Source organism: Saccostrea cucullata, unplaced genomic scaffold (genome assembly GCF_032062105.1).
Source record: "Saccostrea cucullata isolate Sc308-1 unplaced genomic scaffold, CSIRO_AGI_Scuc_v1 ctg2158, whole genome shotgun sequence".
Lineage (NCBI taxonomy): Eukaryota > Metazoa > Mollusca > Bivalvia > Ostreida > Ostreidae > Saccostrea > Saccostrea cuccullata.
The window spans coordinates 81,646-100,116 of NW_026938387.1; positions in this window are offsets into that span (position 1 = coordinate 81,646).

Below are 18,471 nucleotides of genomic sequence, written 5' to 3' on the forward strand. Positions count from 1 at the left end.
CCGCCTTAACTCATTGTGGAACTTTGAAGTATTTCGTCATGCTGTAGGCCTTTTCATGTGTAATAAATCTCAGATGGTTTTTGGAAAATAGTTCTAGCTGTTAGCAGTAAAAAAAAAATTGAATTTTCCCCGCGCTTGCGCGGGATTTCAGCTAGTTAATTTATATTTAAAGCTTTTTTTGTATTAGACAGGTTATCAATATAATGGATCAAAAGAAGCTTTTATAGAGACTGCTACCTATTTTTCAAAAGCATCCTCTCAATATTGTAATTTCTTGTAAATTTTCATTTATTTTTTTGAAAATGGAAGCCTTGATTTGTTGGCATGGTTTCCATGGCAACAATATTCATAATTGAGTTTTATTGTTTTTAATTTTATTTTTATATCATATTGAAACATATAGAGTCAAAACAAACAACTTATGAAACTATCACTGTAGCACCTTTTGCATGGTTCTTAGGTGGCATGGTACTTAATTTCTGTACATGCGCATTGTCCGAAGTGATAATGTACGAGTTATCTTCATGCTTACAAATTTCTTGTTAGTAATACGTACTTATAAAATTCCTGTGCTAATTGCTTATGTAATATCTTTTCGAATCATCAACCCAGGTGCCGATCGTCTTTGACAACTTCTAAATGAAAAGAAAGATCACGAAGGTTTATAATTTATTATAATATAGCTAATAAAGAAAATAAAAATATAAAAATAAATACTTAAGACCGGGAAAATTGAAAATTTAGAAATAAGCTACATGTTAAATGGCCAAAAAAGGGAAAGGGGAAAGCTTGGACCTTAGACCAACAACAGGCGCGGATCCAAAATTTTTTTTTTCTAGGAGGGATGGGGGGTGTTCCACCACAGTCCAAAAAAAAATTCAACCCAGGAATTTCTTGACTTCGGATGATACCGTATAAACCAAGGTCCAGTGTCACAGCAGGTGTGGCACGATAAATTTAGATCCCCCTGCTCAAAGGCCGTTAGTGCCGAGCAGAGGCCTAAATTTGCAGCCCTTCAGGGGCAATGGTGACGTTTCCATATCAATGTAATAATCTGGAGCGGGACGTTATTAGTATACCAATCAATCAATCTGGACAAGCAAAAAAAGGTAAACTCGCCCAAACGCCCAAACATCTCGATGACTTCTAATGCTTCAAAGTTTTTTTTCTTGCTTTAGTATATGAATTTAACAACCGTGTATATTCCAGGGGGGGGGGGCTGAATAAAATCGCTTTATATAAGATTTTGAACAAAAAAAATTAAATATCAATAGAAAGGAGACTCTAGAATATCTTCTTTAAACCCTCTGCTCTCTTCTTGTGCTTGCCTTTTACATTCTTCCGTGGATGGCTTCCTCTGGTGTAGGACGAGTCTTGGCATCGGGTCTCCTCGAGTGCTAATAAATTTGGCGTCGAGTTTCTCAAAGGAAGAGTTCATTAACATCTATTCAGCCTTGGTTTTCTCTAATCTATTGTATTGGTGAAGATGTGTCCTCAATTCGGTTTCCCCGTTCTTTAAGATTCTAGCACATTCGCTGCATCTCTGTAATTAGGTCCAGCACAATACCCTGATAACGGTATATAGCTTGATAAAGCTACATGTATTTAGCTTTAGCAAGATATTACAAATACCTTGATCAAGGTATTTTATGTAATGAAAATTCAAAAATAAATACTGAAAGTCGAATTTTTAGTTGTTTTCACCCATGCATGTAAAGTACTCCAACACAAAGAAATCGGAATAAAAGCATGCCGTGTGAGGAGAGGTCCTTTTAGGCTGTCTTCGATACCGGAGTGCTTTTCATGCACGAGTAGACACACTGACAACAACATAAAATACCTTGATAAATCTATTTGTAATACCTTGCTTTATCAAACTACATACCTTTATTAGTCAGCCCCCGGGCTGACTAGTTACGTTAGGATGAAACTGCAAGTGCGCTTGCGTTAATCGGAATTCTGGGAAAAAGATTCGCACGATTTTCTCCAACCAGAGGGCGTGCTTCTTCACACACACACGACATCAATCTATTTATAGACTGCATTGTTCTTCGTCGTTCTCGAAGAAAATAAACATAAACTGTTCAGCTTCTAGATGAGATATTTGTCAGTTTTTAAATGATACTATGAAAATATTTCTTTGCTTCTAATAGATGATAAGTACATTTATTCCCTCAATTGCATTGTAAGCCGAAGATTTAAATTGTGTATTCCTCTGGATGTCTGATGCAAGACTCCCTCGATCAGTATTCAATACCTTGCATAAGACATGTACGGGTCGGAATCCACACAACAATCCACTTGCCACAAAGGTCCCAAAATATTGAAAAAAAGATCAATTTCTCTTTAACACTCTAATGAGGGAACTTACGAAAACATCAGCTAGAAGACCACTGTAAGACAGAAAATTCTTAAAATTTACATGATGATAGACGTGTAAGTGCCGCTTGTGCACGTAAACCGCGCCCACATGTGAGACCACAGTGGAAATGCGATAGCTGAGGAAACTGTGCTGATTTATAGACTATATATACTCAACAAAAAAAGAAACGCATATTGTTTTATTCGTCAACGAAATTTTTAAAATGTACATGAAACAACTATTTTTTATATCATTGGATACCTGTGACCTATTTAAAAGACAACATGGGGTTTTAAAACCCAAGTGTTGAATTATCTCCCTTGATTAAACTTGTTTTATTCGTCAAAGAAATTTTTAAAATGTACATGAAACAACTATTTTTTATATCATTGGATACCTGTGACCTATTTAAAAGACAACATGGGGTCTTAAAACCCAAGTGTTGAATTATCTCCCTTGATTAAACATGTTTATGAAAGTAGTGTTTTTCATGATTTCTTCTAAATCAGATGTCTATTTTCATTGATATTTTGGATTTAGAGAAACTTTTAACACTTCTATTAAACCCATATTTAAGATATTATTGCAGTGTTAATACTGCAATGCCACGCCCAAACAAAGATGAATAAAACCAGGCTAACGATGATACTAAATGGAGCTACGCAACAGGAAGTTGCAACTGTATTTGAAATAAATCAATGGGTTTTGCAACCTTAAAACTGACGTCTGAAGACCACTATCTGGCCATCCGCAGGTAATCACAACCAGGCAGGACCGTCAGACACCCCCCTCCCCTTCATCACTTCATGCGATTCAGAACTTGCTGTAAAACTGCTGCTACAATTGCTGGATGAAATAATCAGCATAAAAATGCATAAATTGTTCGCATGAGACTGAAATGAGATGATATTCCCCAACGATATCCGTACATTGGAAACCCACTAGCATTGAGACTTTGCACAGGACATATTGTTATGCCCCTTGAATTTGGGGGCAATGAAAATGACCTCAACTTGACTTTTCAATTTGCAACATTGATTTTTATCACAACACACTCTAAAATCGCTTAAATTATATAAGGTTTAAACTGAAAACTTAGAATTTCATATTATTCTGATTATGCGTTTCTTTTTTTGTTCAGTATATATTATGGGTCAACACCCCCCACCCCCACCCAATGAAAGGAGAGAGGGGGGATGGATTCCAGTTTTTTAATCTATAGTTTTGCTATGATGGTAGACATCATCAAAGACATGTAGTGTACATTTATATATACGTACTGCATACTTATTTTGAATTTCCATTTAAAATTGTTTTCTGTGGCGTTCATTACTTTTTAGAAGCAATTCTTTTCTTCCCTAAAAACACTGAAATGGGTTCTTAAACTTAGTATTAGAAGTTAAATTAAATACAGATGCAGTATGCCTCCCCCTCCCCTTCATGCATTGCCTCAAAATGCACAAATGAAAACTGCTATTTAATAATATTAAAAAAACAATCCAACACAAAGTCTACCTTCCTTTTATTCATCATAATCTATATCATTTTTATAGAATTTAACGTGATTTTAGTTGCCATGGTGGCTTTGTATGCATAAGATGAACTTACTCTGATGTCTGCGCCGAAGAGAATTTATTGGAGATCATCGTAATGGTCACGATGCCGAATTAAATAAATATTTTTATAAAATATGAAGTACTCTATCGTACTAGCGTACTCTGTTTAGTAGGACTGATGTGGCATTACGTTACAAATAAGGAAACGATTACAATAATTTAACTTTTCTTACAATGGCATTTATTACATTTAAGGAACACAACATGATGTATAGATCAAATCATAAACCAGTACAAAACAAGAAAGAAACTTTCTGTATTCCAGTGGCTGACACTCAGCTTTTTTTTTTAAAAGCTAACCTTGTCAGGGTATTGTGCTGGACCTGGTATTGTTATAAGGGAAATATGAATGTCCTTGCAGTGTTTCTTTAACTTTGAGTAGTTGTTGAAGGGTAGGGTATAAGGACAATCTGGCACATGGCTAAATCTACGTACCCTTCTCATAAACAAAGTCGGCGTCCAGAGATTGTAATCACTTTCATCAACAGTCAGCTCTACAACGTCCATCCTACAAAAAAAAAAGCAAATAGAAAATTATGGTGAATAAATTTGTTTTGGCTTTATATTTTTTACCGAACCTAGAGTTTTGTTTTTGTGGTGAAGGAGGGTTTTGTATTTCTGAAAAGGCATTAGGTGCATCCTCAGTTTCGGAATTGAAATTATATTGAGGAATATTTTCAGTACTGACATAAGCTGCCCCTGGGGAGCAAACATGTTCCAAGAAAACAATTGCGAGGAGTTTGGTTTCCTTTGTAAGGTTTTAAATGGTCCACGTGGACGATTATTTCGGGATTTTTATTTTTCTGAATTTGATATAGGAGAGATGAAATTTTATTAACATCTAAATAGAGATCCGTACCTGCTAAGCCTAATAAATATAGATTTGAAAATAATACGGATTCAAACTCTCGACCTTGGTCAGCGTGGATTTGTTTTGGAACACCTAACCTAGAAATTAATTCTGTCATTAATTTGTCTGCTACAGTTAATGCAGTGTGATCTTGTATTGCATATGCTTCCGTCAACTTTGAAATGCTCAGGTGAGAGATGAGGCCAATGGGCCTTTTGTTTGAATTAAAAAAAAAACTTGTATGTAATTCAACGGTGTCCACAACTCTATGCTAGATACGTTTATCATTAGTGCTAAATTTTAAAACCACTGGATTCTTCTGACATCAAAGAAACTCTTGGGAAACGCGAGAACTGACTTGCTTATAAACAATTACACACAATGGACCTGCTCCAAACAAGTTTCAGCATTGAGTTATCGTTCATAACGCTGAAAAACCTACTAATGGCTTCTCCACAATGACTTGGTTGTTAACCCATGGGGTTGGTTCAGTAACTGGTGTGATGATCTTCTTTTCCTTGAAGAGTTCGTTATGCCTTGCGTTGTCCATTAGAGCCACTGGAATTTGATGTTGTGGATGGGCTACATGCTTTACAGATTGGTCGCTTTGAGGCAATGAAGTCCCTGCTTAAAATCTTCCATCGAACACGTATTTTAGCGCTGACTGATGACATATTGTTTATAAGTTTTTTTTATGTTTAAGTATTACAGCTAGACTGTTATAAGTAGTCGCAAGCTTGATCTTTTGAATGGTCTGACTCCTAATTAGATGTAGACTCCAGTTTCACTTCCACAAATTCAGTGTCATGAAGTTATTTGGTGTCGTGATTCACATGTTCCCCTAGTGGCTGGATCTTTTTTTGTCACACGTAGTGATTACTGTCGATGGCTTGCTACGTCTGTAGTGAAATCCACACTCGCCGAGACTAAGTAAGTTTGAAGTGAAATCCCCTATTGTCCAACTTGCATACTGGAATAACATTGTAGCTCACACTTAAAGTATGGTATCTTGATATAGAAACTTTTCGTGATGATACCATTTCTGCTATCCTTTTAAGGCGTTCCTGAAAAGAAGAAACAAATACAGCAATATCATCAAGGTAAATATAAATGCAAGTTTGCCAATTACATATAAGACCGTGTAATATGATCTCCATGAGTCTTTGAAATGTGGCGCATGCAGTACTTAGACCCATGGGCATGATTGTAAATTCATAGAGCCAAATTTTTCCATATTGAAGTAATATAATATTTCTTTAAAGTCAGGTATATCAACAAAAACATTAGCTCAAAAGAGTAACTCAGTATTTTCCGACTATGTGCTACCCCACGGTACAGATTCAGCAGCCAGAATAACCACTACACCGCTAAAGTGTTAACTTTATTATACCTCACGCAACAAGTTGCGTGAGGTATAATGTTTTGACCTGTCCGTCAGTGTGTCAGTCAGTCCGTTAGTCCTGTGTTTTGTCATCGCAACTGCTTATAAACCCCTGCACAAAATTTGCAGATATATGCATATACATGTAACCAGAAAATTCCGATTTGTTATTTTTTCCGAGAACTTTCGCACTTCTCAACTTAGATTTTTGGCCATACCTTGAATAAGAAATAAACAGATTGTCAGCGCAACTTCTCATTAGGTCTCTAATCATCTCATCTTGTGCTCCATCAAAGTCACAATAGACAGATCGTTCACGCAAACGAGTGATAAATTGCTCAATAGTTTCATATACTTCCTGTGAAGTTGTTCTAAACAATGAACATTCATACGGCACGTCTCTCAAAGGAGCAAAATGGTGAGTCAATGACTTGCATGTGATGTCATACACATTTTATGTCCTGGTTCTCGTTCTTCCAGTATATTATATATATCCTGTACTTAATTACCTACTAAATGAGTAAAATTAATGTAGTAATATTAAATGTTTTTAACTGAGCAGCGACTGTAACGCCTTTCCAAAAGCGTATTACGAAAATTTATTTTAAAAATTTTCTATCTCCATAATAAGAAATTCTGATGCCATGAGTGAAACCATCTACGAGGTATTTTCTTTTGTCATGATCAAAAACTTGGAGCCAAACTGCCAATGTCTTTACACAAATGGGAGTCACAGCATTAATTCTTGAGTATTGTTTGGATATTTGCTTGTTTTGGGCTTGTGTGATCAGGTTTCTTGTAGTTGTCTGGAATCCGACAGTCTTTTTTGCTGTGATCTCCGAAACATTTGCTGCATATGGGAGCATACTCGCAGTTTGATTTGATATACTGTCCAGCATTGTTATTGAAGCTAAAACATGGCTTTTTGATGTTTTCGACGCGAAATTGCTGCTGTTGGTTTTGCTTTGCTCGAATTGTTTTTCTCTCCGTTTGGAACATTTTTTTATTTTAATCCAATCTCCAAAGCTATTGAATGAACTTAGAGCAAATGATTTCACAAGGCTTCTGGTCTAGGTTATCTGCCCTCCATTTCCTGAATTCTTCATCATAATAGAATTCAGCTATCTCCCCAATGTCAGAGCTTAGCTTCTGGACTGAAGCCATGTATTTCATGAGGTTTGTTGCCTGCTGAGGAATCTTTTCACAATTAATTGCTACAAAAACATGGAATGCTCCTGTCCACTGTTGTAACGTATTTTTGTTCTTTGGGAGAAAGTGACGCTTATAATAAGATAATAAATATATTATTTTTTTTCGAGAATTTGTAATCCGTCCCCCGATGTACCATAAAAATCAACGAGCACACTACATGTTCTGCCTCACTGCCGCATGTACTCGGGCAGACGTTACTCTTGTCTACCAGGTCCAATAAATATAACAATAAACAGTTTTCTATTTATTTATAACAAGATATGAAAGTGTAAAATACTGAAAATAAATAATAGATCACAATATGCTCATAATGATAACATCGTTCCATTGTAGGATGCTGAGAAGTCTGAAGACCATCCTAATTTTTCCTGGCTTTTAAGGATGATAGATGGCAAATATTTTCAAGTACCAACACTCATCCTTACAATATAAAAATGGGGCTATTTCGGCATGTCCTTTAATGAAGATCCCTTCCATGAAAGTTAGGGCATGATCCATCTTTGTAGGATTCTTCCTGAGATTGGAGTCTAGATTTTTTGCTCTCTTCCCTGCTTGAGTGTAATTGCTTGGGAGTCTGGGTCGTTCAAGCTTAAAAAGTAGGGGATCTGTCCATTCTCCCACTTGGTTGAGATGGAACTCACTTACCATAATATCGAGGAAAACAATGTCTTCCCGAGAAGGTCCTGGCTTATCATTTGGCGTTCTCTCGAACACCGAGGAAAACCGTTCCTGGTCGATGCAAGGATCCTTAACTGTGAGTGTGTTTTTACAGGGCTGCAGTATAGAAGACCTACCAGTGTCATGCAGGTATGTTTGGTCACTGAAACATTTGCAGGTAAGTGTGCCTTGTTTAAGCATGTCTCGACAATGATCGTCCAATCGAGACTCACCTTCTAGGCGTGTAGAGCATCATGGCTAATTCTTTGGTCATGGACATGGTGTGCAACAATTAAATCACGGCCGATAAGAAGCAATATTTTTGCTTTAGAGTCTAGTTCAGGAATGTGACATGCTATGTGTTCTGCTTAGAAACTGTCTGCAACTCAGTAATTTATGTTCAGTTTTATGAATTGGACAACGTTTCATCGTTGCATGCAGTACAAAAGCCTCACGATTTACAATGAAGTCTGTCTTATTTTCCCTCCTTGGTATTGAACTTGCTGATGTTCGTGAACTTTTATAAATGAATGCCGGGTCATTCTTCGTTTGACTCGTATATCTAACAAAGTCAATTAAAAAATGTTAATGGTGGGAATGTCACACCATACTGTTTCTTGCGATTTGTCCACTTTTTTTGCAGAGCGTAGGGTAGTTTGATGTTAATTGGAATGATTCCTGTTGACGTGTCAAAGTACGACAGTGAATTAAAATAGTGTTCATCACATTTGGTAGATTCCAATTCAGACAGAATGTCTAACAAATCATACAACTTGTTCATGTCTTTTGTAGTAAGTTTTGGAAAGTTGTCTAATGTTTTCTTAAGTGCTGCTTCAACCATTCCAAGAGGACCATATCTTTCTTGTAGTAGCTCCCATATTTTACGAAGTCCACTTTCTGGCGAATGAACATTTGAAAGTAGGAAGGGGGACAGTACACAGTCAGTATACAGTCAAGATAACGTCATAGTTGACGTCATGGGGTTTTCCAGACCCCACCCACATATGTCATAATTGAGGTCATAGTCAAGGGTTGAGTACACATTCAATGGATGAGTACACAGTCACTGACGTCACAAAAACGTTAAAGTATATAATGACGGCCTATATTTCAGCTGATAACAACCAATGTTACTTTCTATATTATGGGCGTTAACGGTTACACCAAAAATATATATGACGTTCCATATTTAAGCTGATAACAGCCACTATGACTTTCTACATTATGGGCGTTAACGGTAAAACCTCAAGGTATTATACGAAATAAACATTTTTGTTAGAAATCAATAATTGGTAAAATCAGAGGACAACGTAGGTTTCTCCGATTTATATTAATTGCGTTTCAAAGATACTTGTATCACAAATTTAAAACAATAGCTAGTTCACAATGATACACAATGGTAGTCTTTTTCAATAAAATACAAACAAAACATAAAGGTATAATCAAGAGCAATAAAAATTTATTGCTCTTTAAAAAATCGCAATGATGCACAATTTATGCAATGATAGTTCTTTTTAATAAAATACAAACAAATGATAGAGGTATAATCAATTGAAATTAAAATTTATAACTCTTTAAAAATGTTTAACATAATCAAGCAGCATGGATGTCTGAAACAGGTCGACTCTCATGCTGTCAACTAACTCATTCATTTTCATATAATACACAAAATATCTCCGTCGGGATCCGGGTTAGAATAGGTCCTCAGTAACTCTTGCTTGTCGTAAAAGGCGACTAAATGGGGCGGTTCTTCGGATGAGACCGTATAAACCGAGGCCCCGTGTCACAGCAGGTGTGACACGATAAAGATCCGTTCAAAGGCCGTAAGTGCCGAGCATAGGCCTAAATTTGCAGCCCTTCACCGGGAGAGGGACGTTAAACAGTATACAATACAATCTATAGGGATAATCAGTTTAACTTAGAATTTACTACAAGAGGACTCTCAAAAAGTCGACCAACTCACTAGGGAATCCAATCCCTTTGAATTATCGAAAGTAAAGTATCCCTTACATGTATATATTTCATACAAAGTTTGCCAGAGTTAACTTTCTTGGGATTGTTCACAATGGTACACTATGATACACAATGATAGTCTTTCTCAAGAAAAAAAAAGGTATAATCAATTTAAAATTAAAATTTATAACTCTTCATAAAATCTTAAACATAATCAATCAGCATGGATATCTGCAACTGGTCGACTTTCATGCTGTCGACCAACTCGCTTAGGGCATCCAATTCCATATGAAGGGGGAAGGCACCACCGACTACACGTTTTAAGAAATCCAAACTGGCCACAGGTGTGGTGTTAGACTGCCCGGGTGATTGGGTCAAGTAACCGCCCATTGCCGCGGTGGTGTTGAATTCCTGTGACTGGGGCGAGTATCCGGTACTTGTCGCGGCGGTGCTGCATTCCTGCGACTGGGGCGAGTACCGGGCAATTGTCGCTACTGCCTTTAGTCCCTCTGAGGACCAACACCCGGGAGTTCCGTCTTCTCCTATCCTCTCCTCCAGTTTTTAAATCTTAGAGAGTCCCTTTTTCTGAACACCAAAGAAAAACTGAACACCAAAAGAAAAACGGAAAGATAACTACTAATTATGTTCCCCAAACGAAGTTGGGGAACATATTGTTTTTACTCTGTTTCTTATTATTATTTTTCTTCTTCCTGGGTACTTATTTGTCCGCGAATGATCTTGTAAACTGTTCATCTGATGTAAGTAAAATCTTTTTAGGGTAAGTAGACATGTTATGTAGATTTGCGGAATCAAGGTTATTTTGCGCGCACGTGCTTGCAAGAGCGTGCACGTGCAACATGTAAAATGCCCAATACAATTGATAAAGCCGTAATTTTTCTATTTCCGGATGAAATTTGTTAAAACTCAGAATATAAGAATATATTAGTATTATAGACAAGAGGACATGGTCAAATTATCATGAAATCACGCGCATGCACGTGCGCTTCGCTCTGATTGGCTGAAACAAAAATTTCAATATCTTATACGTTTTTTGACGAAAAACTTTGAAATTTAAAATATAGTCATGGATTAAGATATCCTACGATATGATATAAAATAATGAAATCACGCGCATGCACGTGCGCTGCAATCTGATTGGCTAAAACTTTAAATGCCTATAACTCCCTTTGTTTTCAGCCAAACAGGATGGGATTTAGAACATAGATAGTCTTAATGGACCCCTACAAGAGGGTATGGTCATCATGCACATGCATGCACGTGCGTGCACGTGCAATACGTATAATTACAAACGCACTTGATTTAGCGTATTTTCGAATACTTTTTGATTAAATGCCGAGATGTTAAGTACATTATAATAAATTAATAGTGTAGATACAATTATATGGTCATTCCGCATATGCATGCAAGTGTGCGCACGTGCAATGTAAAAATTTTGTTTATACTTGGTATACTTTAGGAAAAACGTTGTTTAAGTTTCAGATGCATAGGGTTTAGTTTTTTTTTTTATGAAGCTTAGAGGGAATGAGGCACCAAAATGAAGTTGGGGAGCGTTTGGGGAACATCTGTAACGGTTCCCGTTACAATTAGCACTAGTTTCTTTCAAAATTTAAATAAAGTAATAACAGCTATTATTTATATGCCAAATTCAAAAGCTGGAAATTTATTTCACTTGTATTATATGTATACTATGTACCATAGTATATCAATAAAAATTAAAGAAAAATAATTGTAAAAATGAAAACACACGCATACACATACACAAATAGCTATATGTTACCTTTAGTTGGTGATTATGGTATCGTCATCCCTTCTCTTTTGTTGATCGTCATCCGTTCTCTTTTGTTGCTTTAGTTTTCTGCAGATAAATCAAATATTTACTAGGGCTGTGTATTGAGCCAAAAATTTCGATACGATACGATACAATATTTTCTAAAGCGATATGCGATATATTGGATTCTGAAACAAGTCCATCAGAAAAGGCTTCTAAATCATTTTAATGCATACATTTCATAACAATTAATTGTTTTATTACGTATTTTTAAGTTCTTGTCTCATTGTCTTTAAGAATATTACTTCAATTAAAACTTTTGAGGACAGTAAATTCAACATGTTCAAAAGAAAAATTCTCTTATTTTGTAATTATAAAAACTGTGTTATTTCTTTAGAAATTACATAATTATTGAAGGTTTTAATTCAAAAGAGTAAAATAGGATCTTTGGTGATTGAAATTACCATCTTTTAAACAGAATTTGAAGAAAAAAATGTCTGTCCGATACGTATTGGAAGTTACCTTTCGATACGATATTTTTCTTGAATATCGATATATTGATACAACCTTAATATTTACAAACTCAAAATGCTACGTCAAGACCTAGTTGAAATTTTAGGTAATACATGTTGCGAGTCTCAAAACGAAATGTTTGTATATGGTATAACATATAAACAATTACGTGTTAACACATATTAAATAATTGTCAAACAAATTCATAAAAATAAAACATCTTTGATTTAAAATGTAGGAATCTGGGTGTTTTCTTCTTTAGGAGAATTTCTATATCAATGTCAATGTTAGGTTTTATATTTAAAAAGTGGGGTTTTCTTATATGTATTATGTAGCAAATACATTTAACTTATTTCAAATAGTAATATATCTCTTATTTATAAATATTGTAATTTTATTTTTGTACTATTTTTTAAAGAATTTATACTCATTTTTCTTAGCATTCAACGTACCCTGGTTGATATGCAATAGTACAGAGTTCCTCTCCTAATGCCACCCATTCGTCCTCAAAATCTTTAAAGGGTCTTGCCTTTTCCTGATTCTTTTTTTTTTAAAATAATATAACCTTAACATTTTTTAAAGTCAAAATTAATGTTTAAAAGATTTTTTTTAAATTATATTTAATTTGACGCTTTATTATTTTAACATTTAAGATACATACGTAGGACTCCAAAGCCCGATGGTCTGCGCCAAGCAATTAACGTTTATGACAATAGTACTCATGTGCCAAACTACAATGCCGCACCATGCCAAGGTTTTAAATAAATATTAATAATTATCGCCCGTTCAACCTGACACTGTGGTTGGTTCCCCCCCCAAGCTTGACCTCCCTCACAGTTTCTGCTTTATCTGGTCTGCCCTCACTGCCACATGGTCACCCACTATTGTCGTCACCTGATCTTCATGCTAAAAAGTGATTAAAGTGTAGAATGACACAAAAAAAAACCCAAAAAATTCCTGTCATAGAAAGCATTAAACCTGAGAATAAAGTTCACTGTTTTCTTCGCCCTCTTTAACAAAGTACTTTTCTTGTGTTCTCTGTCATTGAAAAAAAGCTATTCTTAATATAAGGGGATATTCTATTCTATAAAAACATTTTTCTGTAGCTTTTTACAAATATTTTGTCAAACATATACCTGGGAGTTGCACACTTCCAACATCGTTGAGAATGCAGAATCCCCCAATGTCCTGGTTTCTGCCCTGTTCACCTCTGCGCAGGTTGGTAATATGGGATGAGGACCTCCTTGATGTAGTTGATGCCAGTCCTCAACAGATCGTACTGTTGAGCAGCATTCAGGAACTAAAACAATTATTTAAAGACAAATTTTATATGAATAAGGAAAGGAGGATAGTAGAAATGATTTAAGTTTATATATCCATATTTAGTTTTCCATTTACTTGCAATAAATGATAATTATTATAACAAATCATACCATCCTTGCTATGGCCTTTGGCATGGCAATGCCTTCCAGGATCCTGATGTCGATCTGTAGTATAGGCCGCAGGTTCTCTACCTCCTTGTTCACGTCAGCAGCTGTCACAGAGTTTAGATGGCCCAATACCACTGGTAGGGCTGAAGAGGCATCCCTGGCAGTATCCTCAAGGGGTTTGGAATCCCCAGTGTTCTTTTGGTGTCTGGTCTTCTCTATTTTCATTACAAACAGTCTGCTGAAGTATCTAAAATGTACAAACATTAAATGGAAACTGATATTCAGTCACTTGACTGTAAAGAAGTTTAATTCTCAATTAAATGATTTTTACTATACTTGTATGGTATTCGTTTTTTCAATTAATATACATTTAGGATATAGTCAAGTCCTAATCTTACATTGTGCCAATGACATTGATATCTAGATTCATGGAAATCTTATTCCATTAAAACTAAAAATATTAACTTTCTACAATGCCCTATATAAGACTTAAAAAACTTAATTAAGGTGCATTGAATGATATTTGCTTCATGCCTTTATTTTATTTCAAGCTTCATGTTGATGGTTCTTAAAATGTTTTGGTGTTATTATACCCCACGCAACTAGTTGCGGGAGGTATAATGTTTTTGACTGGTCCGTCAGTCAGTCGGTCAGTCAGTCAGTCAGTCCTCTTTTTTTGTCAGCGCAACTCCTCATAAACCGCTGAACAGAATTTCGTCAAACGTTGCAGATATTTAGGACACAATGTGTAGATGTGCATATTACCAGGAAATTCCGATTCCATTATTTTTTCCGGGAATTTCCGCACTTTTAACTTAGGCATTTGGCCATACCTTGCATATAGAGATGAACAGTTTGTCAGCGCAACTTCTCATAAACGGCTGCACAGAATTTCGTCAAACTTTGCAGATATTTAGGACACAATATTAAATGTGCATATTACCAGGAAATTTCAATTCCTTTATTTTTCTGGGAATTTCCACACTTTCCAACTTAGACTTTTATGCCATACCTTGAATATAGAGATGAACAGTTTGTCAGCGCAACTCCTCATAAACCGCTGAACAGAATTTCGTCAAACGTTGCAGATATTTAGGACACAATGTGTAGATGTGCATATTACCAGGAAATTCCGATTCCATTATTTTTATTACGAATTTCCGCACTTTTAACTTAGGCATTTGGCCATATCTTGAATATAGAGATGAACAGTTTGTCAGCGCAACTCTTCATAAACCGCTGCACAGAATTTCGTCAAACTTTGCAGATATTTAGGACACAATGTGTAGATGTGCATATTACCAGGAAATTCCGATTCCATTATTTTTTATAGGAATTTCCGCACTTTTAACTTAGGCATTTGGCCATACCTTGAATATAGAGATGAACAGTTTGTCAGCGCAACTCCTCATAAACCGCTGCACAGAATTTCGTTAGACTTTGCAGATATTTAGGACACAATATATAGATGTGCATATTACCAGGAAATTTTGTTTCCTTTATTTTTCTGGGAATTTCCACATTTTCCAACTTAGACTTTTTGGCCATATTTTGAATATAGAGATGAACAGTTTGTCAGCACCACTCCTCTTAAACTGTTGTACATAGTTTCGTCAACCAAGTCAGAAAAGTTTACTTTTAAGGTATAGTAGGTCCTCGCTCAATGTTTTTGTAAACCAAAACATATTTATTGTATTGCAAACTTTTACGATTATCTTTCAAAAAAATAGAGAAAAGACCCACTCATATTGAAAATTTTATAAAAGAATGAGAAAATGATCGATTTTGTTCTTTTTAGTGTGTGTATGCTTTTTCGTGGGCAAATATTTTCAGTCTTGGTGAGATTTTTGTAAATTGTAGAGATAAAACATTAAGTATACTTTAATATTAGATGAAATATCAAATAAAATTTGGATATAATTGAGATTAAAATTTTCACTTCTTATATGTCGCACTGTAGGCACTTCGTCCGCCTTATCCACCCATCTCCTTTATTAGTCCCCTACCGGTGAAACCGGGGGGGGGGACTATAGGTTTCCTCTACGTCCGTTCGTCTGTCTGTCTGTCTGTACGTTTGTCTGTCCCCGTCAGTCTGCCCCACTTGGTTTTCCGCCCTTATTTTCTAAACGCTTGCAGATATTGAGCTGAATTTTGGTATGTGAGTGTATCTTATCGAGTTACAGATCAAGATTAAATTTCGCTTCACTTCATTGATTTTTGACAGAATTATGGCATTTTGAATATTTTTCATAATTGCTAAATTAAGATCGGGTTCGAACTGCGCTAACTTCCGATTATCGACAAAAATGTGAAGCGAGGAAAAGACGGTGGAGAAATGAGTTAAATTTTCGTCTTAATGTGGATTATTTTATTAGTTTTAAGGCATTTACAACTTGAAAATCTTTCAGTTTTACCTTGGACATGACTTTTGCTTATTATAAAATGACATCCTGAAGAAAGAGGGGAACCCGGTAGGGGACATGTATTGCTTATGCAATACTCTCAGAATGCTTGTTTTTCTAAACAAACACGATTGTATATCAATATTTTCTATCCTTTTTCTTCCTATGTGTAGACATTGACAGTTGTAACATTTCATGGTGAGAACCTAGTAAGTTGTTAGAACTTGTGTTCATACCATTTGTATATTATTCATACAATACAATATATTCAAATCTGAAATCTTCATAATGAAAAAAGAAATAAAGGGTATTCTGACGGTTGAGGTTGCTGGTGATCTATAAAAAGCTATAACATCTATTTTACAAACACAAATCCCTTGTCATGAAAAAAATAATTGAACACATTTCAGAGTAATGAAATTAAGCATTTAAACAGAATGTCATTGGTTAATTTTAATATATATAGGGATTTTTTGTCAGCCAGTCATACTTTATCTACAGTATCTGTAAATAGTGTGTTAACATTTCTTCGAGTCCCGAAGATAACAGAGAAAAAAGTACATATTTCAGAGTACCTAAAACCTTGTTCTTTTATGTACACCTGTAAAACATGTACAGCATTCAATATTACCTGTTCTTTTTAGTTGCTAAAACAGACATAGTATGATGAAAATCCCCATTCAGACCAGCAATTGTTTATTTTATCTCCAAAGTTTTTATTTTAATAAACAAGTAGCTAGTTTTAGATGGTACACTGCAACAGGAATGATAAAAAGAAATTTTACTTAATCAAATGTGTTATTAAGGGATATATTCAAACCATTTAAAATTATTTTAACAAGTTAAATATTTGTCTTGTTAACATTAAAAGTGAAGATTACACTCGAGACATTTCCCCCCTCCTATGTTGTAAAGTTTTTTTTCTCCAGAAATGTAATTAATATAAAGTCATACCAATTAGAAAAATATACTTTGATGAATGCTTTCAATTTATGATACTTACAATTATTTAATACAAAATTCTGCTTGGCGTCCATCAGCTGTAGGTTGTGGCAGGATGATGGCGCAACAGGGTTGTGGATGGCCTGTCGGATAGAGTCTAAAGAACATTTTATGGATGCATCTAAAGAAAAATACCACCTTTCTGCAGCCCCCATTAAGTAAAAGGGAAAAGTGGCAATGGCTAATGATTTTGATAGTTTTTGCAACGAAATAAAAGACATAAACTTAAGCCACCACTGGGCAATTGATGATTTTCCATCAAACTTGTCCAGTTTAATTTATGGAGCGACAGCATGGTTGTTTGGCACTGGGATCTCCCGCAAGGACATCCTGTGGTAGGTTTGAAGACGTCGTAGTTGCTGTCTCTTTCGTCTTCTCTGTCCTCTAATGGCAATCGATCTCGTTGTTGGCTTTCCTCCATTCGATGGCGCTGTTCATCTCTTTCCCGTTCCAGTAGTTGAATTGTCTCTTCTCGCCCCTGTAACCTTTGCTTCAACTCATCGAGTTGAGTACCATCTTCCTCGTCTCACCTGATTTCACGTAATATCTGCTCATACACTGGGCTTTTGGATACCTCCACCAATTGTCGTGTTATGTTTTGGTACGATATGTATAGTTGGGGAAATTAACTCGCTGACAGTGCAGAGGACCCTAAATAACGAAATGTACAGTCCAAATAGGTTTGGGACGATTAGTCTGAAATTAGGCACAAGGAAGCGCTAAATAAATGATACTGCTTTATTCGGGTCTCCGATAAGAAGGGGCATAACTATGTTAAAAATGGTGCGATCGTACCCAAAGCATAATTTGACCTAGATATTCATCTGAGATACCTGTATACCAAATTTCATTTCAGTATGTGTAACGGTTGTGAAGAAAATGACCGGAAACTAAATGGACCTACGGACAGCAGGAAAGCAATATGCCCTCGCTTCTTTAAAGTGGGGCATAAAAATTGGAATTGTAATTCTTAGCTTTTTCGCGATTGTACTTATCATTTCTTTGTGCGTCGCTGTCGGTGTTTTACACGAGAAGAGAAAACTTCCTCGTGTAGACTGTGTTACACCCTACACTGGAAAAAGATGTTATTAAAAGATGTTCATACGTGGATCGATACCCCCTCTCCAACGAAGTATATGTCATCATATGTGCCATGTGTGGGGAACGAAGGAATTACTTTGAGTAAAACACAGTGGCAATACCTAAAAGCATCCGTAAATCACATGGATTGATTTATATTTAAAGTACAAAATCATATATAAAATGTTGCAAGGAAAAAATATAGAATTGTCAAAAAAGAGGGA